Raw genomic sequence first — 14,680 nt, 5'->3', positions numbered from 1 at the left:
ATGTGCACCAATAATCTTTCATTTTTACCTTTTCTTTCTTACTTTTAAGATCTTTCCAAAAGATTTAGGTGATTCATACTGTATAGGCAACACCATATTTAACTATGTTTACAGTCTAATGTTTAATTAGTGTCAGATGATAACCATGTTAAAATAGTTTACAGTTTTATGGCTAGATACTGAACTTTCAGTTTATTATTATGAACACATGAATTGTACATGAGTTTATGATATTGGAGATACTAAGTGTACAGACTCTCCAGTCAGCTATAGCTGCCAAAGTTATACTTTAAATATATGTGTATGTTTTAATAAATATTCATCACTTATTTTTATTTGTGGATCTGTATTTTTTCTTTCATCTTTCCAAATAAGGTCTTCCAACACAAAAGCTTCAAACTTGTGACAAAATGTCTATATGCACTGATAAACTCCAAACTACTGATATATTTAATAACGATTACATTTTGTGGATGTCAGATAATAAATTCCTCTGTTCTGTAAATCATTTAATTCATGCCATAATCTTTTTTTATTAAAACAAAGAATATAAGAATTATTGAAATGGAAGTTAGTTTTTCTTTTAATAATTGATCTTTTCTTAAACAAATGTTTTTTTTGTTGTTGTTTTTTATCTAATTACACTCTTTGAAGATAGAATTCTGCAACATTTTTCCAGAAAAAGTGAAGGAATCACTACGAACTAATACAGTGGCACTAGATACAGAATAGCAGATGCAACATCTTGGATTGCATTTAATTGGCTGTCAAGCATGCAAGCTTTAGCTGTGTAACACTGGAGCACACTTCTCAAAAGTCACATCACCAGTGACAGGTCCTGTTGTTCATAGGTGATGAGCTTGGATACCCTGTGTTTAGCTGTTTTATTAAGGACATACATTTGAGACTTGGTTTTTTGATCAGTAGCTAAAATATATCTTAAGTTGGTATATCTTATTCTTTTCACATGAATTGTTAAAAGAGAATTTTAGCTGATAATCATCTTGTGGCTTATAGCATTTTGTACACTTTTATTAAATTGCAAGTGTGATCTCATTGAAGTTATTACTCCTGCATCAATTGTTTAGAGTTTGTAAATCACTGTACGTCCTTTAAAAAACAGTTTCCTAACTTCTAGTATGTGCAGTTTAAGCTCTCATTCCTTGAATTACAGGGCGCTGATGCAAAACTCCTTATGCTAAACCAAATTGTTTTGCAGCATGCTTTGATTTTCTGTTAGAATTAATTACTGCTGATATTCAAGCACTTGACCAGTATTGTTTTTGTATTATTGGAAATCAGTTGGTTCTACAGTAGGTATTGATTTAAATTAATCTTTTTTTAAGCTATAACTACAGTAATTATAACAAACTTGGCACATAAACTGCTGGACTGATGTTGTCATTGCTGTACTTTGGCTGGACTTCAGGCTTTAAAATCCCCTAATCCCATGTACTGTAGTAATCATTATGATGTATCTATATATAGACTTTTTATTTAAATGAAGATATTATTGGTATGCTTTTAATCTTTTTATTAAGTTGATAGCCTTAATGTTTGTTAAACCTGGATATTGGTCAAACTGAGTTTAAATAAAGATATGAAACATACTGCAAATAACACAAACACATGAAATAAACATTTATTGTAACTGAAAAATAAAAGGTTAGTTGTCCTCAACTACAGGCTATAAAATAAGTTAAAAGGTTTGACTATATAATACACTGAGTGGATGACAAATGAAGAATGGTTATGCTTAAACTGCAGAATGAACTTTGAGGTGCACATCTAAACTACTGAGTGTAGTTTTGATAATTATAATATTTTAAGAAAGGCATAGAAACATGCCTAGAGGTAGTTTAAAAATCTACTAAACAAATTCCATGATTGCTGGCTGTAAGATATGAGGAACAACTGAAAAAAAAAAATCAGGTGAAGCAAACAAATGTTTAGAAATAACATGATAGAACTTTAAAATTATAAAGCAAGGAAGTGTGGAAAGATGAGACGTCAGCTGTTACAGAGAGAATTCTGGATGAATGGAAGAACTTATCAAGCAGTGACACTAAAAGAAGCGGTTTGGGATCTTGCCAAAGCTTCTTTGAGGTATATGCCATGGTTTTGTTAGGATCTTGTCCATTGCTGCACCCTTTTTTCCTTTATTGTTTTATTGCTGCTCCCTTTGTCAGTTATTGTTAATTATTTTCAACTTAGTTTGGAACAATTTGTGGAGGGGCCTTTAAATTCCAACATGGTGGTGACACTACCAAAAGCGTTAAAACAAAATGGCACCATGGTGAAATCATGGGAAAAAAATTATATGTTTATTCAACTTTTAAAAACACTGTCAAATATGTCAAAAGTAGGTACAAAAAACATTTTAGGTGTGACAACTACCCTTAAATTAACACTTCTGTGGCATTAGCTTGCATTTGTGTTCTTTAGCTTGCTTTTGTACCTTTCCTCAGTATGTTTTGGTTAAAGGCAGAGACGTAAAATAATGAAGTACAACTACTTACTTTTCTTAAGTATATTTTTCAGCTATTTGCACTTTACTTGAGTACATTTCATTTAGAGCTACTTTTACTTTCACTCCACTACATTTTTAAGTCAAATAGCATACCTTTTACTTTGTTAAATTTTCCATCAAGTCCTGGTTACTTGTTACAGAGACCAAACTATTATAAATTCATAAAGGAGTCCAATCAGGTATTTTGGCAACCTAGGATATAGTTCAGTGTTGCTCAGACTTTAGAATATGGACAACAAAATGCGATATACAGTATCATTCAAAAATAAAAGTAAATAGCGCGCTTTGTACTGCTTATTTCGTAGATCATTTCCCTGTTTCCTGCTCACTGTTAAGTCATGGAAATTGAATGTGCATTTCCCCCCCAGTCATTTTTGAACACTATGTTCAAATTTGTTAAATGCAAAGATGAATTCATATATGATGCAGTGTCTTTTGTGCCTGCCAGCACATTAAGATATCTCTGCTTTCAAGAATTTGCCTTCGGGTAAGCGTTTTTTTTCCTCTTTTTAAGATATCTTATATGAATCTCCTGTTTTCCCCAAAATATGTTGTCTTTTTAATCTTGTACTAACAAGATTTAATGAGCATAAGTAATATCTTGAGACCACAAGTTACATTTTGTCCGAATAATATCCCCATATGTTGTGTGCACTAGATGCTATGTGTATGTACAAGATACCATGGTGGATTCTTACCTGCCCAAATACTAAAAGGCTGAAAGAGACTCGCAGTAAAAGTTGCTGGTTAACTGGGGAAGACAGACCCAGGTTTCAAGTGAGACCTTGTGACTTACTTGGGGTGAGAAGTGTGTCTCTGTTCCTGGGCGTCATGGTCTTTCAGTCCCTTGTTATATGCGAGTTCTAATAAAAGTGGTGTGAGCTTTACTACAACCAAAAATTTTTGTTGCTACCTTATGGTATTTGACCTCGGGGAAAGCAAATGGAACACTCTCCTGCTGACCAAAATCTACTGTAGAGCTGCTGTAACTAAAGAAAGATAATTTATTAAGTGAATATTCTGGTTTTTGTGTGCAAGAACAAACTCTGAGCAGCAATATATTGTGTCTTGGTAAATTATTGGAGCATTACTCCACATCTGTTATTCTATCTGACCTTCAAAGTGTGTGACTTGTATTATCTGTGGGCTGTCCTTATTATTAGTTCTTTACAAGATTTAGGAGGCTACATTTAAATTTTCACTGTTGTCCTCAATTACATTTGCTGTTAACTTGAAACAATTGTCTGGATGTACTTTACCAGTGCTTTTGAGACCTGAACTAGGCCAAAATGCAGTCATGAGACTATAAGCAAGTTAAATTCTCTTGACTCTGTCAGAGTACTGCATGTCCTTATGTCCTGGGATGCACTTGGTTGCTCTCATCTGCACAGCTTCAAGTGCTGTTGTGCATTTCTTGTAGCTTGGTGACCAGAACTGCACACTATACTCCAGATGCCGTCTTACTAGTGCATTATATAGTCTTAAGCATAATGTCCCTTCATTTATATTCAACTGATGTTACACAATAACCTAACATTTTATTGCCTTTTTAACACTAGAATTACCAGAGCCTACGAAAAAACTCGTATATCTGGCCCACCTTAAATCGCTTCTTAAATCCGTTCACACCTCTCCGCCAGCATCCTTTGTCCTCTAAATGTGCTGATAAAAGACAAGCTGCCAGCAGCCGGCTATTCCATCCCCCCACCGACTTAGAACGTGAGCGAAGTTTTCCCAGCTCACGCCTTGATTGTTTATGTGGGAGTGAAGTGGAGTTTTACAGTGGAAATAAGACATCATTATTCTAAAGTAATCTGTGTAAACACATTGTTAAAACAGAAACTTTTTCATATTTTAGTAATAAATGTTACAAAATGTAGTAGGCTTAAACTGTAGAATATATAAAGCCCGAGTTCCAAAGATCAAATAAACACTTTAACAAAAGCTTTAAGAATGATTCAATAGCTTCAGTGGCGTAGTGTGTTAAGATTTGCCTCTTAGCGCAGAGCAGCTTTTCCTTGCCTCATAGACCTGAGTTCGATTCCCCGCTGGGGATGAAGTGTTGCTTTTTTTTTTCTTTTCTTTTAAACCTCAAACGGACATAAAATTTATACATTGGTATGCACTGTCAGTTACTGAGATCGTTATATTTTCATGTGGGAGGCTCCTTTTCAAATATTTTTTTAACAATTGAGACTGCAATTAACAGGAACAACTGTTCTTATAACTTATTTTTAAGATCCATAACGCACAGACAGACAGAGCACTGCGTAATAGAGAGACAGACAGGCAGAGAAGTCACTAGATATAGAAATAAACAGGGAAGCCACGTGTACTGAAAAAAAAAAAACAACATGTGCGTTGTCCCTGCTGCACTGAATAAGCGCAGGCGCTCTAACGTCACCCCTCCCCCGATCTTACTTAGAGAGTCAGGGACAACGCACATGTTGTTCTTTTTTTCTTTCAGTACACGTGGCTTCCCTGTTTATTTATATATCTAGTGACTTCTCTGCCTGTCTGTCTCTCTATTACGCAGTGCTCTGTCTGTCTGTGTGTTATGGATCTTAAAAATAAGTTATAAGGACAGTTGTTCCTGTTAATTGCAGTCTCAATTGTTAAAAAAATATTTGAAAAGGAGCCTCCCACATGAAAATATAACGATCTCAGTAACTGACAGTGCATACCAATGTATAAATTTTATGTCCGTTTGAGGTTTAAAAGAAAAGAAAAAAAAAAAGCAACACTTCATCCCCAGCGGGGAATCGAACTCAGGTCTGTGAGGCAAGGAAAAGCTGCTCTGCGCTAAGATGCAAATCTTAACGCGCTACGCCACTGAATCATTCTTGAAGCTTTTGTGAAAGTGTTTATTTGATCTTTGGAACTCGGGCTTTATATATTCTACAGTTTATGCCTACTACATTTTGTAACATTTATTACTAAAATATGAAAAAGTTTCTGTTTTAACAATGTGTTTACACAGATTACTTTAGAATAATGATCTGTTATTTCCACTGTAAAACTCCACTTCACTCCCAGGTAATCAATCAATGCGTGAGCTGGGAAAACTTCGCTCACGTTCTAAGTCGGTGGGGGGATGGAATAGCCGGCTGCTGGCAGCTTGTCTTTTATCAGCACATTTAGAGGACAAAGGATGCTGGCGGAGAGGTGTGAACGGATTTAAGAAGCGATTTAAGGTGGGCCGGATATACGAGTTTTTTCGTAGGCTCTGGTAATTCTAGTGTTAATAGCTTCTGCGCATTGCTTTGATGATGAAAGTGGTGTGTCAACAAGAGCCCCTAAATTCTTCTCAGAGGTTGGTTCCTTTAGGACAGTGTGGGATTTATAATTGATGTTCTTTTTGCCCATGTATAACAGTTTGCACTTTTCTATTGTGACAATAATACAACATGGGCATCATAAAGATTTGGGGCAGCCACCCGTATATTGTTTTCCCAGCTGCAAAAGTTTAAGTTATTTAAGCACAATGTGCATAGAACAGAGTCCACAACTGAACTGACTGCACTCGACAAAGATGGAGGCTTTAAAGGCCTGTAGAGGAAATGATGTCATCAAAAAGGCTGGCTTCAGAAGTGACGTCAGCAAAGGGGCTGGCTCCGGAAGTGATGTCTTCTGAGGTGCTGGAACCTTGCAGGATTTCCCGGGAAAGGTCTGTAGGGAACTGAGAAAGACTGTCAGCACACTCCGCCACCCCCTGGTCGTAGGTTTTATTACCATTACTAAGACGCTTTAGCTGCCTCCTATTTGCATGTGTGTGACACTATGTCAACATGCAAATCAGCTGTATGGAGTTTGTACATTTTCTCTGTGTCTGTGTAGATTTCCTGCTACATGCCAAAAGTATGTACGTGATGAACTTGTACCCTTTCCAAGATTGATTGCTGCCATGCACTCAGTACTGCCTGGACATACTCTGAGCACCTTCGAGCCTAATTTGGTTAAGTGGGTTAGAAAACTGATACTTGGATAAATGCTTTGCTGATTTTTGGTTGTAGGGATCAAGGCGGAAACAACATCGCAGGGCAAAAGGAATACAGTAGTCTGTAATTTAAGAAATATGGCGATTGTGTTAATGATGCAAAAATAGCTATACTCTCCAGTGATGAAATAACTTAAATGAGTTTCAGACTGAGTTTGTTTGTTGTTTTCCTAGTGATAGTGCCAGAAACAATTAATGATAATGATAATAGTAAAAATTCCAGTTTTACATACTGACCATTATAGTATGCTCCCTGTCCAAAAAGGCTTTCATCTGCTTTATGAGAACTATACTCTTCCCCATTTTTAAATATGCAATGCTAAACAGTGCCTCCATTTTTGTTAAGGTGGATGAGATTTTGGCATAAGTCTACATTTATGTGATTAATTCACAGCGACAAATTATTAAAACACATCAAAATGATAAATTCATTGTTTACCTGGCAACCTGATTAATTTAATGAGAGTAACTGGTTACTTTTAAGAAGTGTGTTCATGATCTTTTGTTGAAATATTATAAGAGTAAGAGTTGTGGTACTTAAATATAATTAATTGACAAATTTTTCCAAGGGTTTTCCCGACAAGACAAAGATTTGCTTTTAAATGTTAATGGAGTTTTTTTTACAAAATCCAGAGATTTTTTTTTCTCGTTTTTATATGCATACATCTATTTTTGGGTGGCACGGTGGTGCAGTGGGTAGCACTGCTGCCTCGCAGTTGGGAGATCTGGGGACCTGGGTTCGCTTCCCGGGTCCTCCCTGCGTGGAGTTTGCATGTTCTCCCCGTGTCTGCGTGGGATTCCTCCGGGCGCTCCAGTTTCCTCCCACAGTCCAAAGACATGCAGGTTAGGTGGATTGGCGATTCTAAATTGGCCCTAGTGTGTGCTTGGTGTGTTTGTGTGTGTCCTGCGGTGGGTTGGCACCCTGCCCAGGATTGGTTCCCTGCCTTGTGCCCTGTGTTGGCTGGGATTGGCTCCAGCAGACCCCCGTGACCCTGTGTTTGGATTCAGCGGGTTGGAAAATGGATGGATGGACATCTATTTTCAGATCTAATATTTGAATAGGGGCGGCATGGTGGCGCAGAGGGTAGCGCTGCTGCCTCGCGAACCTGGGTCCTCCCTGCGTGGAGTTTGCATGTTCTCCCCGTGTCTGCTTGGGTTTCCTCCAATCTTCCTCCCACAGTCCAAAGACATGCAGGTTAGGTGCACTGGCAATATTAAATTGTCCCTAGTGTGTGCTTGGTGTGTGTGTGCGTGCCCTGCGGTGGGCTGGCACCCTGCCTGGGGTTTGTTTCTTGCCTTGTGCCCTGTGTTGGCTGGGATTGGCTCCAGCAGACCCCTGTGACCCTGTAGTTAGGATATAGCGGGTTGGATAATGGATTGATGGATGGATATTTGAATAGGATGAATGCAGTTTTGTGCATCAAGAAATTTCAAGGTAGTAAAGGAAACTTCTGAGATTTATGTGTCTGAAATACTCTGCTTGGCTGAAACAAAAATTTGTGAAAAAATTGCAAGCTATACTTGAATAGTTTGATAAACTGATTCAATGTTCAGTAGTTTGCACACAGCATATATATCAAGTAGTCAAAGGTCTGTCATGTTAAAGTGAGACAAAGAATAAATAATTCCCCAGAAAGTACACATTGGTATGAAAGTCTCTGTTTAGACCTCCATTACACTAATATAAAGATATGGTAATCAGGGAAAATAAGTATGGTGAAAGAGAAGAATTACGGAATCAGGTAACAATAACTCTGGCTAACATATACACACTGAAAATAGACAACAAAGAATATAAGCTTAAGATAATTCTCATTAGCTCCCAGAATTAGTACTTGTAAACTTACATTGGTGGGAGACGTTAAATGTGTAATAAATTCAGACTTAGATATGACTGTGATTAGCACAACTATTATCTCTAAAACTGAATCAGCAATCACAGAGTTTATTACGGATCACAAACCGTCTGACCCATGGACATTTTTATACCCAAATTCGAGAGAATTTTCTTTTCATCAGTACATTATAGTTACTCAAGAATCAACCGCTTTTGTTTCGGTAATTTATTATCCTCTATTAAATATTGCAAATATGATACCATTGTCATCTCTGATCATGCTGTACAAACTCAAATTATTACTGGTTATGTAATCAATTGCTTCTTGCAAATGAATCTATTTTCCCACAAATTGGTGTGTTTTTAGAGAGCCTCTTCCAGAGTTTCTGTGGGAATACTTTGGGTAATACTGGATACAATTTAAAGAGGTCAGATTATCTTGTGTGTTTCTATCGCATCCAAAATGGTTATGGAGGTCTTCAGAATTAATAAAAAATTTGTTGTATCATCAAGTGAGGAGCTCTCTTGGAAAAGCTTGTCTCTTCGATCAGAATTCAAAATGTTGACTGGAAAAGAAACTAACACAATCAATGTTATGAACATAGAGAAATGGCAAATAAGCTCCTATCTCAACAAATACAGGAAATAAAAATATGAAGCACAAAGAATTAATTAACATCTTTAACAAATACTTTAAGTCATTCAAAGTGTAAAGAAGACAAGGTTCAAGTCAAGAATTTTTTTTGTAAAATTCAAATTTCACAGTTTGATGCCCTCTATAGAGGAGCTTGGTAAACCTCTACAAGATACTAAAAACTCAGGGTAGTAATGACTATCCAGTAAAATTTTATAAAAAGTTCTCAACTCTGAGCCATTGTTTTTAGCAGTATTTCTAGAAAGTATAGAAAATAAAATTCCACCCATAACATAACTTCAGGTATCTGATACTGTCTTTCCAAAACAGAATTAAGACTTACATCATATAAGGCCAATTTAGTGCAGTGCAGGCGCAGAGCACTGTGACAAGTTCTCAGGTTAAATGCGATTACAACTTTACTAATAAAATAATGAGTACTAAAGACACAAAGTAGCTAGAAACAGATTAACATACAATAAATGGAATCCAACAGTATCTATGAATTAACTATGGCTAGTTAACATTGGAGGAGAGGAAAACTAAAACTCAAGTCAGTAGCATCCTTGGAATAAATAAATCTCTGACATAGTCCATGGTCAAATATAATGAGAAACTTAAAAACACAGTCACACGCAAACTTAGTCCTGGAGACCTTGCCCAACTGGTTGCCTACCCTCTCCTGGGCATTCAATGGCAGAGTCTGTGCTGAGGCATCAAATCAGATGGCAAAATCTTTCTATCAGTTGTTTTTTAGGCTTCCAGTACTTCAGGTGTGTTTTACATGGACGGGAAAACATGTTGGCAGTTCTGTCCTCTCCCAAGTATTATAAATCCTTTATACAAGTGAATTCAGAGCTAGATCTTTGAGTAATACTTTTGTAAATATGGTGTTCCTTCTGCACTGGTACAATTTTTAAAAAACACGTGGCTCTGAGGCTAGTGATTTGCACTGGCAATCGGAAGGTTGCCGGTTCAAATCCCATAAAACACCATAAGTGACTCTACTTCGTTGGGCCCTTGAGCAAGGCCCTTAACCTGCAATTGCTCCATTCTGGGTATGACATTAATCTGCATCCAGCCCTGTAAGTAGGGCCTCCAGGGAAAAACCTGGGGGTTGGTGGCAGAATTGGCACTCCAGCTACCATAAAAAACCTCACACTGGTTCCATTCCATCTGAACTAGTGTGGTGCTGAGATGTCACCCGCCACATGGCTGCACTTGGGTCCTAATTTGGGATCCTGAATTGGTGTGTCATGTGGTTGGTGCTGCAATGCGCTGAATCAGTGCCTGCTCCTAACCTCTCTCTCTCTCTCACATTTAATGCTGGAGTGAAATTATGAAATGATGAAAGAGACTGTCATCAGACACTAATATCACTTATTCAAAAAGAGGAAGAATTAGCCAAGCAAGTCTCAAATACTTAAAAATATGTGTTGATGACCAGTTGCTTGTTTTGTGAGAACAGCTAGAAATTTTAGCAAAGATATGTTTCTTACAAAAACTGAATAATCTTATCCTTAACTAGTGTATTCTACAAATCTTTTATGCTTTTCTTTTAGAGAGTTTTGTTTTTTGTCATTTTTTGGAAGTATGCATGATGAAGATAAAGTTAAATTGCAATGCATAATTAAAGCAGTGAACAGAGTAATTGGAGTTGATAAAACATCAGTGGAGTGGCTAAATGCACACTTTGTATCAAAAGTCCCTTTTATTCCCTCCACTATAAATGACATTTTAACAGTTTCACAAGAAATAGACCCCTGTGATGCAGAGTTAAACTAACACAATATGAAAGTTGTTTTTTTTTTTGCAAAATCCCTAACTTATATGTAGTAGTTAAAGTTACTAATGAAAGGATGGGTTGGAACACTGTTGTTCAGTGGATTCAAGTATATTCCCAATATAAACATCTCTAAAAGTGTCAATGGCAAGCACCTTCCACATGTTATACATTTGCTGATTTAAAGGTACTGAATATATATTTTTTCTTGTTAAGTGCAACATTGAGATTAAGAGCTCAGCTTTAAGGTTCCTCCTGCATTAACACCATTGTCTGGGACAGTGGAAGTCTCTCCAAACTTTATACTATTTACTTCCAAAAAATTGTACTCCTAGATAAATGGATTCAGAGTTGGGAATGAGATGTTTTAATTAGAACTTGATGGAGGAAGTGTGGCATAGTGGTTACTGCTTTGGACTTCATACCCTGAGGTTGTGATTTTAAATCCCGTTACAGACACTGTACCTGCCTCGGCTACAAAAAACATAGAAGAAATGTAACCAATTGTATCTCTTAAATGTTGTAAATCACCTTGAATAATGGCATCAGACAAACAATAAGTAATAATAATATTGATAGTGTGATTGTAAATGCAGGCAGTATGTTGTAGGATTTAAGGCTTTGGACTTTAAACCTTGAGGTTATAGGTTCAAATTTTGTTACTAACACTGTGTGACCATGAACAAGTCACTTCACCTTCCTGTGATGTAGTTGAGGAGAAGTACTATCTAGCAATTTAGGACTATCTTACTCCCCAGTGTCAAGGACAAAGTATTTTGTAGTATTATTGCATGATACTTGATGATCGAGTTTCTACTGAGGAATGCATATAGTGACATCTCTGTACAGTAGGGAGGAGTGCCAAAGGTACCTGGATGTATTCAACACACAGGAATGGTCATGCAGTTAATATGGTAGGCATGTGAAGGCAATGGAAACCTAGCAGTTGTGTGTCTGGTCCTCTGGATCTTGCCAGTGTCTGAGGATCTGGTTGAAACTATACTGGATCAGCACTATGTCCCAGACAAAATCTGGGACCTCATTTTAGACTATTACAACTACTTCACCCTGGGAGTTGCCTCTGGAACATTGACATCTGCTGTCATTGGCTGGAGAAGGGTGTTATCACTGGGTGTGCCATGTCAGTGACACTGCTTACTTTGGCCATGATCATGCTGGTCAAGTCAATGGGCGTGGAGTTTAAAGAGCCCTATATACCAATCAGGGGTCTGTCAGCCCCACATTAGGACATTTATGGATGACTTGACTGTAACAACAACATCCATACTAGGCTGCAGATTGATCTTTCCACGCCTCGAACAACTCATCAAATGGGCTCAGATGGATTTCACACCAGCCAAGTCCACATCACTGGTTGTGAGGAAGGAGAAAGAGACCTGACAAGTTTCACTTCTTCCTAGGAGGTGTCCAAACTCCACCCTTCTCAGAGAGGATGGTCAGTAGCCTAGGGAAGGTCATTGTCTGTAACCTGAGGAACACAACAGCAATCAGGGCAACCAGCAGTCAGTTTGGGGCATAGATCACTGCAGTGGACAAGTCAGGCCTCCAGGGAAATTCAAGGCACATTCTACCATGTCTCCTTTGGCCCCTGCTCGTTTATGAAGTTCCATGTCCAGCATTAAGGGCTTTGAGAGAAAACCAACTAACTTCATGCGCAAATGGTTGGGCCTATCATGAAGCCTCAACAGCATCACCTTCTACGGGAGCAGGAACAAACTGCTGCGCCCTTTCAGCATTCTGCACTACTGTACCAAAACTCTATTGGATTGAGAGTTGCCTCAGTGGAATTGAAATGAGAACTGGCAAAAGTGGAGGCACAGAAGGCAGTTGGCCAGGCAGAAGCATGGTTGGTGCACAGAATGTTGGTGGGAATATTTGTGACAGGACGAGAAAGATTTTGTAGCAACCCAAGACTGTGCTTTGACAAGGCCCAAGGGAAAGAAAGTTGGCAGATAGTTCTGGAGGATGTTCGAATAAGGGTGAAAGACATCCGCACCAGCAGGATACTATCAAGGCGGCAACAGGGGGCATGGACCTGATGGGAGCAGACTATGGTCTGGAACATTTCATGGTCGAATTTCTCGAAGGCAAAGCCACTATGGATCAAGTTCTTGATCCATTCGGTCTATGATGTCCTCCCTAGCCCATACGATTTTCTGCTGGGGCCTGGCAGAAATGCCTGTATTCCTGCTGTGCCAGCATAGAGGGTCCATGGAGCATATATTTAACTGTGTCCTAAAAACCTTGGGAGAAAGGCACTATCAATGGCACCATGATCAGGTATTGAGGGTCATAGCAGATGTCATCATCACAGGGATTGCTCAAAGCAAACAGCAACAACCAGTGAAGAATTACGTCACCTTTGTAAGGACTAGTCAGAGGCTATAGAAGCAGCCAAAGCCACCAGGAGGGCTACTTTCCATAGCATGAGACTGGCAGCTGATGGTTGACCTAGGGACACTGCTCTGATCCCCAGACACTAATGCAGAGACCACACTTAGAACAGACATGGACCTGGTGTCTGAGACAACAAGACAAGTGGTCTTGCAGGAATTGACTGTTCCATTGAAACACCAGATGGAGGAAGCCTTTGAGAAAAAGTGAGACAAGTTTGAGGAGCTTGTAGGAAAATGCTGCTTCAGGGAATGGAAGACTCAGTGTGAGCCCGTTGAGGTTAGATTTACAGGCTTCCAGGCCAATTACTGTATAGGGCACTCAACCTACTTAGAATTGTAGGACTGCACAGCAGGCGAGCCATCACGAAAATCACAAATTTTACAGAGAAGACATGGACTACACAAGGTAGGGATTGATCACTCCTAGCTTGGTCACCTGTTGAAAGACCTGAAACAACCCAGTGACCACAGGTAACATACCATAACACTGATAATGTGTTCAAGTCGCACCGCAAGGCGTGTGCTATATCATCGGTGGGCAAGACAGGGGATATCATGACTTTTTTCAATGAATGGTCATGTATTTAGTTTATCTGTAATTTACTCATTGTAATGCAATTTATGGAAGAGCTAGAAGAAGTGGCCGGGGAGAGGGAAGTCTGGGCATCTCTGCTCAAGCTGCTGCCCCCACGACCCGACCTCGGATAAGCGGGAGACGATGGATAAAATGTAAAATAAATTCACAACTTACCCATTGATGGCTATTCTGGAGAGAGAAAATCTGTGATCATCTGAGGTGATCCTGTTTAAGGTTTTCGTCTGTGTTGCATATAACTGTTGATGGAGGCACCAGCTTCCAGCTTTAATGCAAATAGGGAGATCAGGAAATGGACTGATGATTAATTATACTAAAAAGCAATACAGTGTAAGAAAGAAACCTCAGTATTATTAATTTAATATCTAATATCTACAATGATGTAAAATTTAATAGCATTTTGTTATTTGAATTATTGTCTAAAAATGAGTAAAGTGATAAACATATTTGCAATTACACACAGAACATCTTGTTATATTTTATATACAGTATAATATAGATTTATATGTTTTATTCTAGTCATATATTTTCATGATTATTAAAGTAAAAAATATTTTATCTTGAAAGTGTGTACATGAAGCAAAGTATTATTTATAGTGACAAATAATTAGTAATATTTTTCCCTTTCCTTTACCTCATTAGTTAGTGGAGCAATTATGTAAAATTAACCCACGTTTCCTGCTTACCAGCTTGTAATGAGCACAGCAAGGCTATTTAAAGCACTATATACTGTGAATCAGACCAGACCTTCTGTAACTATCCAGTTCCATAGTGATAAAAGTAGCAGCATGGTGATGGGTCAACAGCAGCGTCTTTTTCATTTTTTTTTACATGATTTCAGAATAATATATTGTGTTAAAATCATTCATAAATAATTTTACATAGTA

At 38.1% G+C, this 14,680-nt stretch overlaps 1 protein-coding gene across 1 annotated transcript in view; it reads left to right on the top strand.

Annotated features, from left to right (window-relative positions):
• The window catches only part of gpd2 (glycerol-3-phosphate dehydrogenase 2 (mitochondrial)), a 177,918-nt gene that overhangs the window by 133,222 nt on the left and 30,016 nt on the right, over positions 1–14,680 (top strand). The gene's annotated exons all lie outside the window — the stretch shown is intronic.

This window comes from Erpetoichthys calabaricus, chromosome 8 (genome assembly GCF_900747795.2).
Source record: "Erpetoichthys calabaricus chromosome 8, fErpCal1.3, whole genome shotgun sequence".
NCBI lineage: Eukaryota > Metazoa > Chordata > Cladistia > Polypteriformes > Polypteridae > Erpetoichthys > Erpetoichthys calabaricus.
This window is presented reverse-complemented; position numbering and strand designations above follow the sequence as displayed.